Source organism: Prionailurus viverrinus, chromosome A3 (assembly GCF_022837055.1).
Source record: "Prionailurus viverrinus isolate Anna chromosome A3, UM_Priviv_1.0, whole genome shotgun sequence".
NCBI classification, from domain to species: domain Eukaryota; kingdom Metazoa; phylum Chordata; class Mammalia; order Carnivora; family Felidae; genus Prionailurus; species Prionailurus viverrinus.
Genome location: NC_062563.1, coordinates 51649881 through 51664125, shown reverse-complemented (window position 1 = coordinate 51664125; position 14245 = coordinate 51649881). Strand labels below are relative to the sequence as shown.

The following is a 14245-nucleotide window of genomic DNA, read 5'->3' as shown; positions in this document are numbered from 1 at the left end:
ATCGCTAATCTTTGGGATCTAGTTTCTTTATGTTAGGACCCTAGAAGTCAAATTGTAAGAAGTGCACTGATTGTGCACTGATCTAGAATTGTTAGTCCTTGTTTCTAATATTAAAAAGTCTTGTTGCTTCCCCTCCATGGCTTGAGCCCAGCAGATGCTGTTATGGGTCTCACTGTCACCACGGCAATAAACTTGCTGTGATGGTAGCAAAATTTGTGTCTCAGTGTAGCCGCGTTAACAATCTCTGGACACCATGAATGATAGTGCCCATTTCCATCTAGAATGAGGCTTTAGCAAGACTGCACCTAAAACTCTGGTTCATAGGTAAGGGCACAGGTAGAGAAGTCATGACCTATTCCTTGACCCCATGAGAAGAAGGCCAGGTCAATAATCATTGTCTTTGTCTCTTTTCTTCTGGGATTTGCTTCTCCCTGTCTCAGCAGCACACACACACCCCCCCCCCCGCCCCCCAGTGTGTGATTGTCTATTTATGTGCTGCTTCTCCTGTGAGATGGAGCATCTTCTATGATGGAAGCTTAGATTTCCAGGAATTTGCCAGGTACATGGCAGGGGTTCAGGGACATTCAGCTTCAGTGAATGGATTGGGTCTCCTCTGGGATTTGGGAGGCACTGCCTCTCCAGGGCAGTATTTTCTCTCTGTGTCATAATTCTCGTGGTCAGGCCCAGCCAGGCGGCACTCACCACATACCCCATTCTGGTCTCAAAATCCAGAAAAGTGCTCCGGAAGGATATTGAACATCCGTGTGGGGCTCTGTAAGTATCATTTACATTAGAGCTTAGATGGCACTTTTGACCCTGAGTCAGAGTTGTGACCTAAGCAGGAGAGGGGGGTTCTTTATGAGGAGTTGTGCAAGCTCACAGTCCTCACAAGGCTAAAGGAGAGGCCGGTGTGCCTGTGCCATTATGTGTGTGTGCACACATGTAGTTCTTTCTTCGTGTGTGGGGTTTCTCTTACTTTATCAAATGTAGGCAGCAAGTTGAGGCCACAGAATGGTGTGTTCATTCCATTTTGGTGTTTCTCAGTGAGGTCACCATACCAGGATCCCAGTAGACAGCTTCTCATTTATTGAATGAAACTTGGGTAAAGCTGTTCTAAGAACAGAGGGCATTGGGCATATTCATTTTTGTCAAGTTTGCCATTAGCAATGAATCTCCGGGTTGTTTTCATGTTAGTACTCAATATAAATATCTGTGAAGCTGTGAACACATTTACAATTTCTAGTCAACTAACTAGAAATCATCAGCCACAGAAGATACAAAATTAGCAAATACCTATCAAAATAAACTCGACAGTTCTTATCAGACATGCCATAACCTCTATAAATACAAGATGTCAAATGAAATGTACCTAAGAATTTGGGCAACTTTTAGGAACTGTTGGAGAGAACTTTCTGAGTTGTTTTAAGCAAAGGAATGATCAGAAGTGTAGAAGGCCCTCATAGTAGCTTTCAGTAAGTACTGTCTGTGGCTGGGTCCAGAATCCCAGCTGGGGTGCGCCTTACTGATTTAATGAACATAATAACATGGAGCAAGCTGCCTGTTGCTTGTGCTTTTAATAGCAGAGGTTTTCAGAGAAATAAGCCAACTAAATTGGTTTTTCTTCTTGTCTCTTTAATTATCCCTGCTCCAGGCCAGTGAATCGAGGCATAGTGGTAGGAAGGGAGAGAACATCTTTATTTTCTTGCTGCAACCAATGGTATATACCCTTTACCCTTTGCTGTGTGTGCTTGTGCACAAACACACATACTCTCTGTCCACCCTCTCTCTCCTGATCACAAATGTGAGTGCATATTGTTTCACACCCAGCTTTCTCACAAGCCTATAAACGCTGCTCTGGAGAGACTGAGGGTGTGGCCCGTGCTGCTGTGGCCTCAGTGCCTTTGCAGAGCACCTGCGTCCTCAGTGCATGTTCCCTGAGCTGAGAATGAGAGAAAAAGTAGGTTGACACCACACTGTGAAGACACTGCCAGTTCCGTGGAGCCCATTGCCCCACCAGTGCTGGCTCAGCATAATTCCAGGAATCCAGGCGGCCGCTGCTGCTGCTGCTGCAGGAGTCCTGAGGTGAGCTCCGAAGGCATTCTGACATGCCAATTTAATGGGATTTTAATCTCATTAGGGATGCAGACGTTGCACTGTCATCGCTGGAAGGAACGTAAGTGATTCAGGCTCATGATTTATTTAAATGTGGAGGAAAGGGCTCCCTTAGCGAAACAGGAAAGTATCTGAAGCGCAGATACTTTACGGTGCAGGAGCTGCCAGGTCCCTGGGTGTGGGTAGCCCAGGGACCCCTTGGATCTGGGTGTGTTGGGACTTTGAGAGCTTCTAGAGAATTTGTTTAGAGGATTGTGCCTTGGTTTTTATTGTTACTTTTCTTCTTAGTCTTGACGGCCTAAATTTTATCTCCTAAATAGTTTTTTCTTTTTCTCATTTTCTCTGGATGGAGTTAAGCTTTATTCAGTGAAAGGGAAAACTTCAAGCTGTTGATGAGTGAACCACTAGAGAAAACAGCAAAGGAGGATTTTATTTCAAGGTACCTTAGGTGCTGGAAGACAGACAGTGGCATCTCTTGTGTCCCATTGCCCCAGAGACCAGCTGCCATCCACTGACTGTATTTTTATGCGTATTCATGAAGGGAAATGGATGGAGCCTTGCAGGGAACCAGCAGCTCTTCTTGGTGGGAAGGTTTTAAACTACCTCTTCCCTTCACACTGCCCGGCTTGACCTCCACTGCACCTGAGTCCTCTCGGAATGTGCCCATCCACTTAGTGGCAGCCTCAACACCACCAGAATCCCTCTTGTCCACTCCAAAGTCTCTGTTCACATCCTGGGAAAATGCCCATTGGGCCAGGAGTTGTTTTTTTGTGTGTGTGCCACGTGGGCACAAAGATAAATCCTTTTTGGAGAGGCTAAATCAAGTCATTCAGTCCATCATGTGACAAGGAAATAATAAATCAACTGTCTGCTTTTCAACTCTGTGGGCTTCACAAGAAGAAAGAAAGGAAGCAGCCTCGAGGCGTCCCTGTAAGGGCAGCTGCCCTGTGTCTGTGCAGTGCCCGCAGGGAGGGGGCAGGACCAGCCTATGTCTGGGCCGGAGGTGGTTTGCCGGGGGCAGTCGGGGAGGGGTGGCCTGAGGGGAGCAAAGCTAGTGTTACTTTCTTCCTTGAGTTGTCTGGGGCCAGGATGGTTCTGCCTGCCACTAGCTTCCTAAAGAAAGTTCTCTCTCGTTCTCCATGCATGGTGTGTACTCTGTAAAGTTTCTGGCATGTTATCCATTTCCTGAATTACACAGCTAGAGCTTCCCCTATCTCAGTTTCCCAAAAAAGCAAGTAACCCAAGTGCAGAAACCCAGACTAAGAATATGTTTTATGTAAAGGAGACAGAGACGCAGTTCAGGTGGAGATTGTATTGGAAACCCCTTTTCCCAGATGAGTCCCCATAAACAACGGCATGCTGCATCCTGAAACCAGGGTCAGGGCTGCCCCCAGGCCCAATGTGAAGCCCATCACCTTGGCTTTTGTGCCAACCATTTTGGGAGACTTTTCCCCCTTTGGTTGGCATCATGCTTGTGCACACACACATACATGTGAGTACTTTCTCTTTTGTGGCTCAAGCAGCCTTGCTGTCCCTGGACCCCAGGAATCTGCTTGCCCTTTGGAAACAGGCTTCTTATAAAGACTTTCAGATTGAGGGAAAGGGAAAGAGCCTGGTGCTGATTTGGCTCAACTGTTAGAAACACCAAGGAGCTGCTGGCTAGTAAGACTTTAGCCATCAACCTATACTTATATAAGGATAAATTTACCTTAATGACCCCTAGAAACAAATACATAGTGCCAAGACTTCCAGGCATCCTTTGCAGGGGGTGAAATGAATGTTTACTGAAGGGATATTATTTGGGCAGGTCAGTATGACAACCAGAGGAGATTGTGCTCAAATTTTCAAGAGCAAGAAGCTGACAAGTCAAGAGGAGTGCTAAATCTAGTGAACCAAGGTTTCAGTGAGGGTCTCTGGAAACTGAGAGCCTGAAGGCTTTCTATTCCTTCTGGGGTATTGGGGAACCTTCCTCCTGCCCTCAGCTCACTGCTGTCAAGGCCAGGCTGACTCTATGAGCTGGCGAGAACCGTGTGCTGCTGAGGGACACAGGCATGGTGTCACCACTCCAGTCCTCACTGGTAGTCCTGTCCAGCACAGGTGACTAGCTGTCTCTGCAGTCATGGCAATTCCTGTAGGCTAGTTTCCTGTGTTGGGATGTGGAGCAGACCACCACATGTGATCCTGTTCTGATGCAGCTGGTTGCCTCCTGCCTCTGGGAGCCCTACTCTGGCTAAGCTGTGGTGGCTGAGCTGTGACTGTCAGAAGGTCCTGGTTTGTCCAAATGCAAGACTGTACACAGTGATTTAAACCAGCAAGCTGTTCTGCTGTTTGCTGCTCTTAGTATGGGTACTCCCAGGTCAGAGCAGGCACATGACCAGGCTTGGTGGCCTGGACTGGGCTGGGGGTTGGTGAAGGCATCTTCTGAGCTCTGACTGCCTGGGGAGCTGCTCTCATAGAGCTAATTGGCTGTGCTATTCAACCACCATATCCTGTGGTTGGGGTTTTGCCTTTAAGAACAAATTGCAGAGAGACTGTCTTTGAGGCTGCTGCTTTCCCTGATTCTGTCCATCCCATGCTCACCATGCCCTCTCTACCTGGGTGGCCAGGGGAGGATGGCTCTGCATCCACCTTCGGGTAAAGGCAGCTTTCAGACGGGGGAGACAGCTTTGGGCTAGCAGGGGATCTGGTTTTCATGTGACTTCATCATGAGATTTTTGATACACACCTGCTGCCAGATCGTAAATGATAGCCGCGACATACCCATGCAGTTCAAGCTAAATCACAAAAGCTGGGTCAGGGGATTCATAAGGCTCAATTCTCAAATAGTGTGTTTGGGCTTCTATAGCCTCTGGGGTCTGACAGAGGAGGCTCTTGGGCCCTGAGATAATGTTGTGGCTGGTTCAGAGCCTGCAGACAGAGGCCTGGCTCTGACACCCTCTGGGACCACCACTCAGAGCTGTGTTTGTGTTGTGGGGAGTCTTAAAAACCCACAAAGAGGGCAGGCAGGCTGGGGTTCCTGTGGGTTCTCTGTTATGATTCCCCTGTGCAGTATGACACAGTGATACATTGGCCAAGCTACGATATCCTAAGAGAGTGTTCACAGAGCACTTTTTCTCACAATGCCCTGGAGTTACCATGTTTCAGAGGCGCTTTATGTGGGAGAAGTTGGTGGCAGGGAGGAGAATATGAGCTAAATTAAAATAGAAGGATTTCTATACTTGCTCTTTCTGCCTACAGAAGAATTTTTTTCTTTGATTTTGTTCATTTCACTTTTGTTACATGGAGGGTTCAAATAGGTGCCTGTCGAAGGGGCTATGTATCAAAATGGAGCCCCCCTTGATGTCTGTGTTAGGGCTACATGCCTGGCTCTGTGTGCTTCTAGTATTTGACGCTGCCAAATACTAGACGGAGGGCAGTGGGCACTGTCTGAGCCCTGTTTGTGATATACCAAGAGGAGCAAGGACCCAGGCTGAGGCACCTGTGTTCTTGGATGCCTTGAGAGCTTTCTCTGCTTATATTCTCTCCCCCACCTACCCCAGCCAGAGAGATCCTTCTCAAGTGGTACCCTGAATGTTTTTTTGGTATAGAGATGCTTGCAATGTTGACCTCAGCCTAAAGCAGAGGGGTTCTTTAGGGTCTTTTCATTTTCTAAATTCTCAGCACATCTTGGTAGTAAATGCATTCCTGCGGCTTCCCTGGTGGTTATTTATAAACTTGCAGTGCACTAACTAGGCTTGACAACCCTGTCACTTAGCCTTGTCCCTGGTGGAAAAACCATGCAAACTGTCGCCTGAACTCCAGGGCTGGTGCACAGTCTCTGCTGACCCTTGGCTGGGATGCCAGGTGTGGAGAATGAGAGGGTATGTGACCTTGGTCAGGGGGCTGAGTGGGCCCCATTGAGGGGCCCAGGTGAAGGGTCAGTATGCTGTGGGACCAGGTGGGATCTAGTAATGGGCAGGGCAGCTGGTGGGTAAGCCATCCCACACAGCCTGGGATGGCAGGTCATGAGACAGAACTCTGAGGCAGCCGCAGCCAGGCTGTGACAGTGGAAGGGTGCAGGAATAGGCACACCCACCCGAAGGGCCAGTGCCGCAGGCAGCTCTGATCCTCCTCCCACAGGCTCTGAGGAGAGAGTGGGCAGCACAGAGCCTTGTGCTTCTCTAGGAAGCTGGAAAGATAAACTCCCCTGTGTTGTCTGGGGGAGTCAGAACCAGAAGAGCTTCTGTGGGCTCCTGGGAGGGAAGGAGCGGGTATCCTGCTGTCACCACTCACATGTGTCTGATGCTATGAAGTTCAGAAGGCACTTTCAGGGAAGTTCCTTCATTCTTCACACTGCCCCATGGAGCCTTGTGTGGGTCATTATTGCTCTGCCTCTGAGGGCAGAGCCCTGGGCCCAGGTGCCCCCAGGAGGCACTGGTTCCAGGTCCATGCCCTCTGGGAACAGAGAGCAACCCAGGCAGAGCAGATGGTGCCGGCTTTCATTGGCTCAGGGGCCTGGTAGGGACTGTGGGTGGAAGAGTGCCAGCCTCTGAACCTGCGTATCTGGGCTTAGCCTCAGCTCCGTGCTCTTGCAGTTGAGCTCGGTGGTTTTTTTGTGTGTTTTTTTTTTAATGTTTATTTATTTTTGAGAGAGAGAGGGAGACAGAGTGTGAGTGGGGAGGGGTAGAGAGAGAGGGAGACACAGAATCTGAAGCAGGCTCCAGGCTCTGAGCTGTCAGCACAGAGCCCGAACCGGGCTCAAACTCACAAACCATGAAATCATGACCTAAGCCGAAGTCTGATGCTTGACAGACTGAGCCATCCAGGTGCCCTCCCCTTAAAAAATTTTTTTTTAACATTTAGAGCTTGGTATTTTCATCTGTGAAGTGGGTACGAGGACATCTTGCATGTAACGTTCTGACCCATAGGAGAACTGATGGGTCATTTAGGGACAAAGGAAGCACATGGGAGAAGCTGCTCGCAGCCATCCATAGGGTAGGGAATAGGGAGGAGGGCAACAGCATAGGACTTGGCCTGGGATGGCTTACACGTGCCCAGTAGCCTTGTACAGTGTGGGGCACTGCACCATGCAGGCCTTCAGACATTCTCTGCTCTGTTACACAGATCTGGGAGTCAAGCCCAGGGAGCAGTCTTTCATTTGGAGTGCTGTAGATAGAGGGACAGAACCCTTTGCTGATGGTTCTTCCTGCCGTGTAGAACAAAGCACTGATGAAGAGGTGAAAAGAGGTGATTGTCCCCTTTCTGGGCTCAGGGAAGCCTGCATGCTAGCATTTTGCTGAACAGCAGGCAGCAGGAGTGCTCATCAGTTGTGAAGATGGCATTTCGTTTGTTTTCATTGTAGTGGAAGCAGAGCGCAGTAAAATGCGTCAGGAAGGGTCTTCATTTGGCCAAGGCACGTACCTATAATCCCTGCTGCCTCCTAGCCACAGCAAGCAGCTGGAAAGCAGGACAACACCAGCAGATGCTTACAAAAGGGGAGGGATATTCAGGTAGAAGTGAGTGGGATTGCAAGAAGTCTTATCTGGCCTTTGACAGTGTATGCGCTGGTGAACCCCCACCCCGGCTGAGCAAGTCAAGTTAGGACCCTGCTGAGTGGGCAGGAAGCCCCTTTGTAACATACCCTTGCTCATCACACATGACAAAATCCACGTGCTTCCTTCCTTCCCTATTTTGTTTAGAGATGCAGGTCACTCCGACTGGCTGTGTGGATGTGTGTACATCCCCCACAGATGGAGGGTTTCTGTCCATTCAGCCTGAGGAAGTCATGTCTGTGTTGTTTGGCTTTACGCCCATTGACTGAAATCCATGCTACATCACACAGACTTATACTGCTGGAAACCGCTGTGAGGAAGGGGGAAGTCCACTGTGGGTGGGTGATGCTATAACAGGAAAAACATATATCACTGGATGGAGTCAGTCCTCCACCTGGAGCTCAGGCCAGCTTCAGTGTGGCAGGCATAGGAGGGGTGCAAGAGCAGGCCTGGGCAATGAATGACACCTATTAGTGTATGGCTGGGCTTGGATTCAGGAAGGGGCCTGTGGGCTTGTGCCCCACCCCATAGTGACCCTGCACAGATGTCTTGTGAGGTAGCCCACCTGGCTTTCAAGGAACACCCAGAGAGTGGCTGGGGGCCTCTGGTTTTCTCTGTCTGTGACAGATGCACAGTGTGTTTCTCTTTGAGCTTCCTGAGCAGAGCAAAGACTGCAGTAAGTTAAATGCTGGGTGAAGTAAGTGAAGTCCTGGCTGAGGCCACTGGTCATGGTCCATCTGTCTACCCTCATGTCGGACCAGGAGTTGAGAGCTTCCTGTCTAGGGTGAGAACTAGTGACTGTCCTCCTCACACAGTTACCCCACGTTTCGGAACAGTTCTATAGCATCACTCTGTTGCATCTTTAGACATCTCCATGGGAGGCGGGTGGATGATACCCATCCTACAGAAGGGGGAAGGAGCCCAGCAAGATAGCACTCTGCCCAAGTGCTGGATTCAGTGTGTGGTGGTACAGGGACTCTGGACAGAACTAAGGTATATTTCCCTTGAGAGTATTATGGGATAAGAAATAAAACAGAACTCCAAGCTCTAATAATTCCATCTGTAAACTCTGTCTGGACAACACACTAATTTGTAACTATTTCTTCCTGAGTACCTGTGACACTAACTAACTGGGAAGTTCACTTGCCAGTGAAAATATATGTCCTTGTAACATCTATTTAAAAACCTTGTTTACTCCAAGACTGTTCAAAGTTCTCAAGTATTCCCCTCCCATTTCTTCCCTAGATTTTAGTTGCCTTGAGGGCAAAGAAACTGTTGTCCTTTACATGTTGAGATCTCCCAAACACTACTGCGATTCTATCACAGCCCTGCCTGTGGATGATAAGAAATCCCCTTTTTATAAAAGTGCATGTTATTTTGTGCATTTAGTAGTTACTAGTCTTGTTTAAGTAGTGTGGGTCATTGAGAATCAGTTAAATGGCAGGCATTCCCAGGCCTTGCTTATGGACTCATACAGTGTCTGGGAGCTGGGAGCACCCTGAAGACCAGATCCTCTAACCCTTTGCTTACAGTGGAGAAACTGAGGCCTCAAAGGGCCACTGGGTTTGCACTTTCTTTGTTATATTCTCCGGGCTGTACTGACACAAGAGACATTCTGACACGTGATGTGTATTAAAAATCCTTCAATGAGTATGCAGCATTTTATTCTATTCGATCGGGAGAAAAGGCCACAGGGCTATAAGAACCAGGTCCCCCAGCAGGGCAGAGCACAGCAAGAGCAGGAGGAAGTGAGCCAGGGATCCTCCCTGACAGGCTAACAAGAATGCACAAGCCTAAGGAGCCTCTGGACCTCGGTGAGGAAAGGCCATAGTGCTAAGGTCTTTCCTGCTGAGGTTACAGTTGTATTTTTTAAACAAAGTCTTATTTAAAGAAGACCATCATCATTAAGATTCTGCATTTAGATATCTGAGGCTTGAAAACTTACAGGGAAACTGCTTGCCTAATGGGTTTTGTAAATGTGAGGGATCAGTGTCTCAGATGACCATTATTCAGGAGCACCAGATAGACATTATAATGAGGACCAGGAGCTCCTCACAGCACATGGGTCAGCCCAGCCTGATTGCAGAAGCTCGGAGGTCAGTCATCACACCCTGCTTTGATGCCCCAGTGGCCTCTTATGGCTCCCCACTCTCTGTAGATGGGTGAACCTATCTAGGTCCTTCCCTTGCAGCCTGGGATCTGAGGCTGATTCATGTCTCATCACTGCAGAGATTTGTAAAGAGTAATTAAATGGCTGGAATATGGAGACTTAAAAAAAAGCCTCTTGTGGGTTAAAGTGCTGAAGCATAGAAAGATTCATTCTCTCTCTATTTTTTTTATATGAGGAGCTAAGTAGAGACTTTGCTCAAGGTTTTCACTGCTTGAACAAAGTGGGTTGATAGACTTAGTTCATTCTCCCTGGAGGGGCTGTCAGCTGTGCCATGTCAGGACCTGGTCAGGAGAATTTAGGAGCCTCACATTGTCTGTGACATGCATCCTCTGAGTCTGTTAGTGCTCCTCCATCTGCCTCAACACAGCTGTCCCCTGAGTCTGTGAGTGCTCCCTGTCTCCCTCGACATTATCCCTATGTGTCCCACTAGGCTTTCCAGTGATCTGGTGCCCATACCATGGAGTAAGCAGTCGGTATCAGTAGACCCAGATGATTTTGTTAGAGACTCAATTTTTATACATGAATAGGTATATTTTTTAAGAGTTTATTTGCTATCAGAATGCCTCATGTAAAAAGCCCACCAAGATTCCAGGAGCCAAGAGAAAGAACTAGAGCTTGTTAGCTAGAAATGGCTTTGACATACTAGAAAATGTGCTTTTGGCCCAATTGAGACATAACTTGGCCCTATCCTGGTGAGTGGACTGGATATTTCTGCTTTCTGAGATAACTCAGGTCAGCTCCCCACTGAAGCAGGGAGAAGATTCTCCAGAAAAGAGAAGTTCATTGTCCTCCCCCTCCCCAAAGCAGCACTCATCATGGCTGCAGGTAGATTGCCTCTGTGGTCACTCTGGCAGTAAGTAGAACTCTAGCACCCAGGGCTGTTCAGATTAAATATTCACTGTCTTCCTCAACCCAGCATGACATTCAGAGGCATGGACATGGTCTGCATGTGTTTGTAGCATGTGGCAAACCCTTGCCTCTTATCTGTAGCACCGGATGTTGTCTGGACTGGGTTGTCAGACCTTCTCCCCTTACCCTCCAGGCTCATCACTTTGCAGATTTCTCCTGTGTGGGCTTGCTCACTTGGCCTGTTTGCTATGTGCTAAGAGCTAGCAGGTAGAGCTGCAGTGCAGGAGGAGACCTTCGGTGATCCCTAGACTTCACTGGTATCCTGAGAGCTCATTCTTCCCTCCTTGTTGACATTTGGGAGACATGCTGTGCTCCAGTGTGTGGTGTGGTCATCCAGCCCAGATCCCGAAACTTACAGGTATGTATACCCAAGCCCACCAACTTAGGACAAAAACAAACCCCACCCAGAACCCTGATTTCACTCAGCCTGTTTTTAGAGGTCAGGGCCCATCTTGGGGGAGAAACAGGAAGGTGATGCTGATGACTGAGTGGTGTTTGTGGGCTTACTGCTTCGTGTCCGGCCTTGTCCTAGGTGTTCTTATCTGTGAAGTGGCATGGTCACTGACCTCCATTGCCAGGATGCTGATGCCCAGGGAGGTGGCATCCCTGCTCAGAAGTGTCAGATCACAGTCCCTGATTCAGAGCCTGTGCTTTTTCTAGGAATGGGTGTGACTGTCCTGCAGGGAGCCTTTGGTCCTCTTCCCTAAGACAGCAGGGCCCCCACCACTGCATTTGGAAATCCTCTGCAGAGACTGCTGAGTGCCCAGACCAGCGGCCACCTGGTTCGGCAGAATGGACCTCACCTCTACCCCTTCTGACAAGACATCTGGTGCCAGTGTCCAAAGTGGCCTTGTGGCCTTGTCCTCAATGCAGTGTCCCTGGGTCACTTAGAGATGGCACCAGCAAGCATGGGGTTTTACAGTGTTGCATGGTGGCTGCCACATGCCCTGGCTTTCCAACTGTCACCTACTTTGAGTTATGAGTGGAGTTTTGGGCAGTTCTTGTCAGGAAAAACTAGCTTGAAATAGATTAATCCTAGGTTTTGTTTCCCCAGTCTTTTAGCGTAGATAGGAATCTTCTTGTAGATCTGGAAGTCACCCCCAGCAGCTTGCTGGTGGATGCATGCAGGCTTTCCATAGCTGCACCATCTCTTGAGTGGCCAAGAGGACAAATGTCATTGCCTACACTAGGGGACCCACATGTCACAGTTCCACCTGTGCCTTTCTTCTGTCCTCTTGGACATCACAGAAATCATCAGGCATGGGCAGACACACACATCACATCATCACACACACACACACACACACACACACACACTCCACATCACATATACCCGTACCACACACACATAAACACATATACACACCACATACCACACACACATCCCCACACCACACACATATACACACCACACATGCACCATACACACACACATATATACACCACACACACAAAAACATACCGCATATCACACACATACACCCCACATATGTATACACACCACACACACATATACACATATATACACATATACGCACACCACACACATGTATACACACCATACACACTACACACAAATACACACCACACACCACATGTATTCACACATCACACACAGACTATCACACACATGTGTGCACACACACCACATACACCACACACACACATATACACCACATACAAATACATATCACACATATTCACACACAACACACAATCACACACGTGTGTATACACACACACCACATACCACACATATTTACACACACAGTTCATCGCACACATGTGCACATTCACACCACACACCACACATATTCGCCTATCACACACACATGTACACACACACACACACACCACACCACACATATTCACATACCACACACAATCCATTGCACACACAGGTGCACACACACCCCACTCTGTCCAGCACCCTGGCACCAACTCCCTTGGCACATGCTGTAGCACTTGACAAAACACCCTTGCTGAATTCTGCTCCCTGCATCTCAGGTGCCTGAGTTATCATCAGAATCGCCAGGCTTTCATTGTTAGAGTTGTGCCTCTTTTCGCCATTTCTTCAGTGTCAGTGGTCACTGTTGGGTGACGCCCTGTCCTGAGATAGTAGGCAGTGGACATGGGAGGGGGTGGTTTGAAACGGGAGAAGGGTGGGCCTCCTGGGCAGAGGTTATGGCCAGTCCATGGAGCCTCTGCTTGCAGGGCCTGGAGTGCAAACAGTATCCCCCACAGCCCCTGCCCTCTCATGACCTCAGCCAGCCCCACTTCCATCCCAGCCCTTCCACTGCCTTCCCTCCTCCCAGTGGAGATGGGCTTGGTGAGCCCCCGACTGCCCACCCAGACATCATCTCAGACATTGAGACGAGCTGCTTGCTGCCTGCCTCGGAACTGATGGGTATAGGCAAAAGCACTGGGACATTCCCAGACTCCCTTGTTTGGTGGGTGCTCACTTAACCTGAGACTGAACCTTTCTGCTAGTCACTCACACTAGTCATTCACACTTCACTTGGGGCTTTAGTCAGCCTGGGGAGAAATTACAGCTCAGGCTCCCAGAGGCTGAGACTAGGAAGCCTGGTGCCTCTCCCTCAGGCTCCACACTTAGTTGAGGCTCAGTAGATAAACGATGGGTGAATTTGTTTAATGAATGAAGTCTCAAGGCCAATGCTACACTTAGTTATAAGCTCTCAAGGTAGAATTTAGAACCCAGGGTGCTCAGGCTGCCAGTGGGAAGTCAGGAGTCTTGTTGGTGGTGAATTTTATAAAGGAGATGATGCAGGCATGCACAATGAGCCTGCGGGTGCCAGGTGCCTCCTATGTGCTTTCTGTGCCTGACATGTCCAGTGCCCTTCCCAGCACCCCCAGGTCAGCATTATTACCCCACTCTGTGGATGAGAAACTGAGGCACAGGGAGGTTGAGGAGCTTGCTGAGAGCCATACAGCCTGGGCTGGAGCAACCCAACCTTACCCTCTTTGGGCTTTCTAGATCTAATGCATAGTTTCTCCACTTACCATTTGGCAGTATGTTTCTAAACATCTCACACTCCCTTCCTGGAAAAATCATTCATGCAAGAAATCTAGGGTTTATTTAAGGGGGGGGGGGTTGCACCGTGGATAGTGTCATGTTTTGCACTTCAGGTGCCATGCAGTTTGGCAAGAAGGCCTGTTCCTTGGAGAGGGGCTTGGCTGCTTGGACTGTGGCTCCTGTGGCTTTTTGAAATGGGGTTGCTTATGTTTTCTTGTTTTTGAAAAGTATGAGTTAAGAAAGCTCTGAGGATTGTTGGTGGAAAGAAGGGGTGGAGAGGGGCTATGTGTTAGGATTTAAAGTCCCCAGGCAGAAAGAAATGGAGGCAAGGACCTATGGCAGCTAACAGAAGTGCTTACTAGCTGCCCAAAAGCAATCACTTGAAAAGCCAACAAAATACAGCAAAATTGGAGAAAAGTGGACTTTCCCTAATCACTCTTTCTCTTCACATAAATAAAATCTCTAAAAGTGAAATGGTGGAAGCAAACA

General features: G+C 48.6%; 1 protein-coding gene and 1 non-coding gene across 3 annotated transcripts in view; one reads left to right on the top strand and one right to left on the bottom strand.

Moving 5' to 3' along the window:
- SH3RF3 (SH3 domain containing ring finger 3) overlaps positions 1 to 14245 on the top strand; it is a 374857-nt gene that overhangs the window by 115292 nt on the left and 245320 nt on the right. The gene's annotated exons all lie outside the window — the stretch shown is intronic.
- Positions 156 to 290, bottom strand: LOC125163160 (small nucleolar RNA SNORA1). Its single transcript, XR_007151318.1, has one exon. It is a non-coding gene; the product is annotated as a small nucleolar RNA SNORA1 (small nucleolar RNA).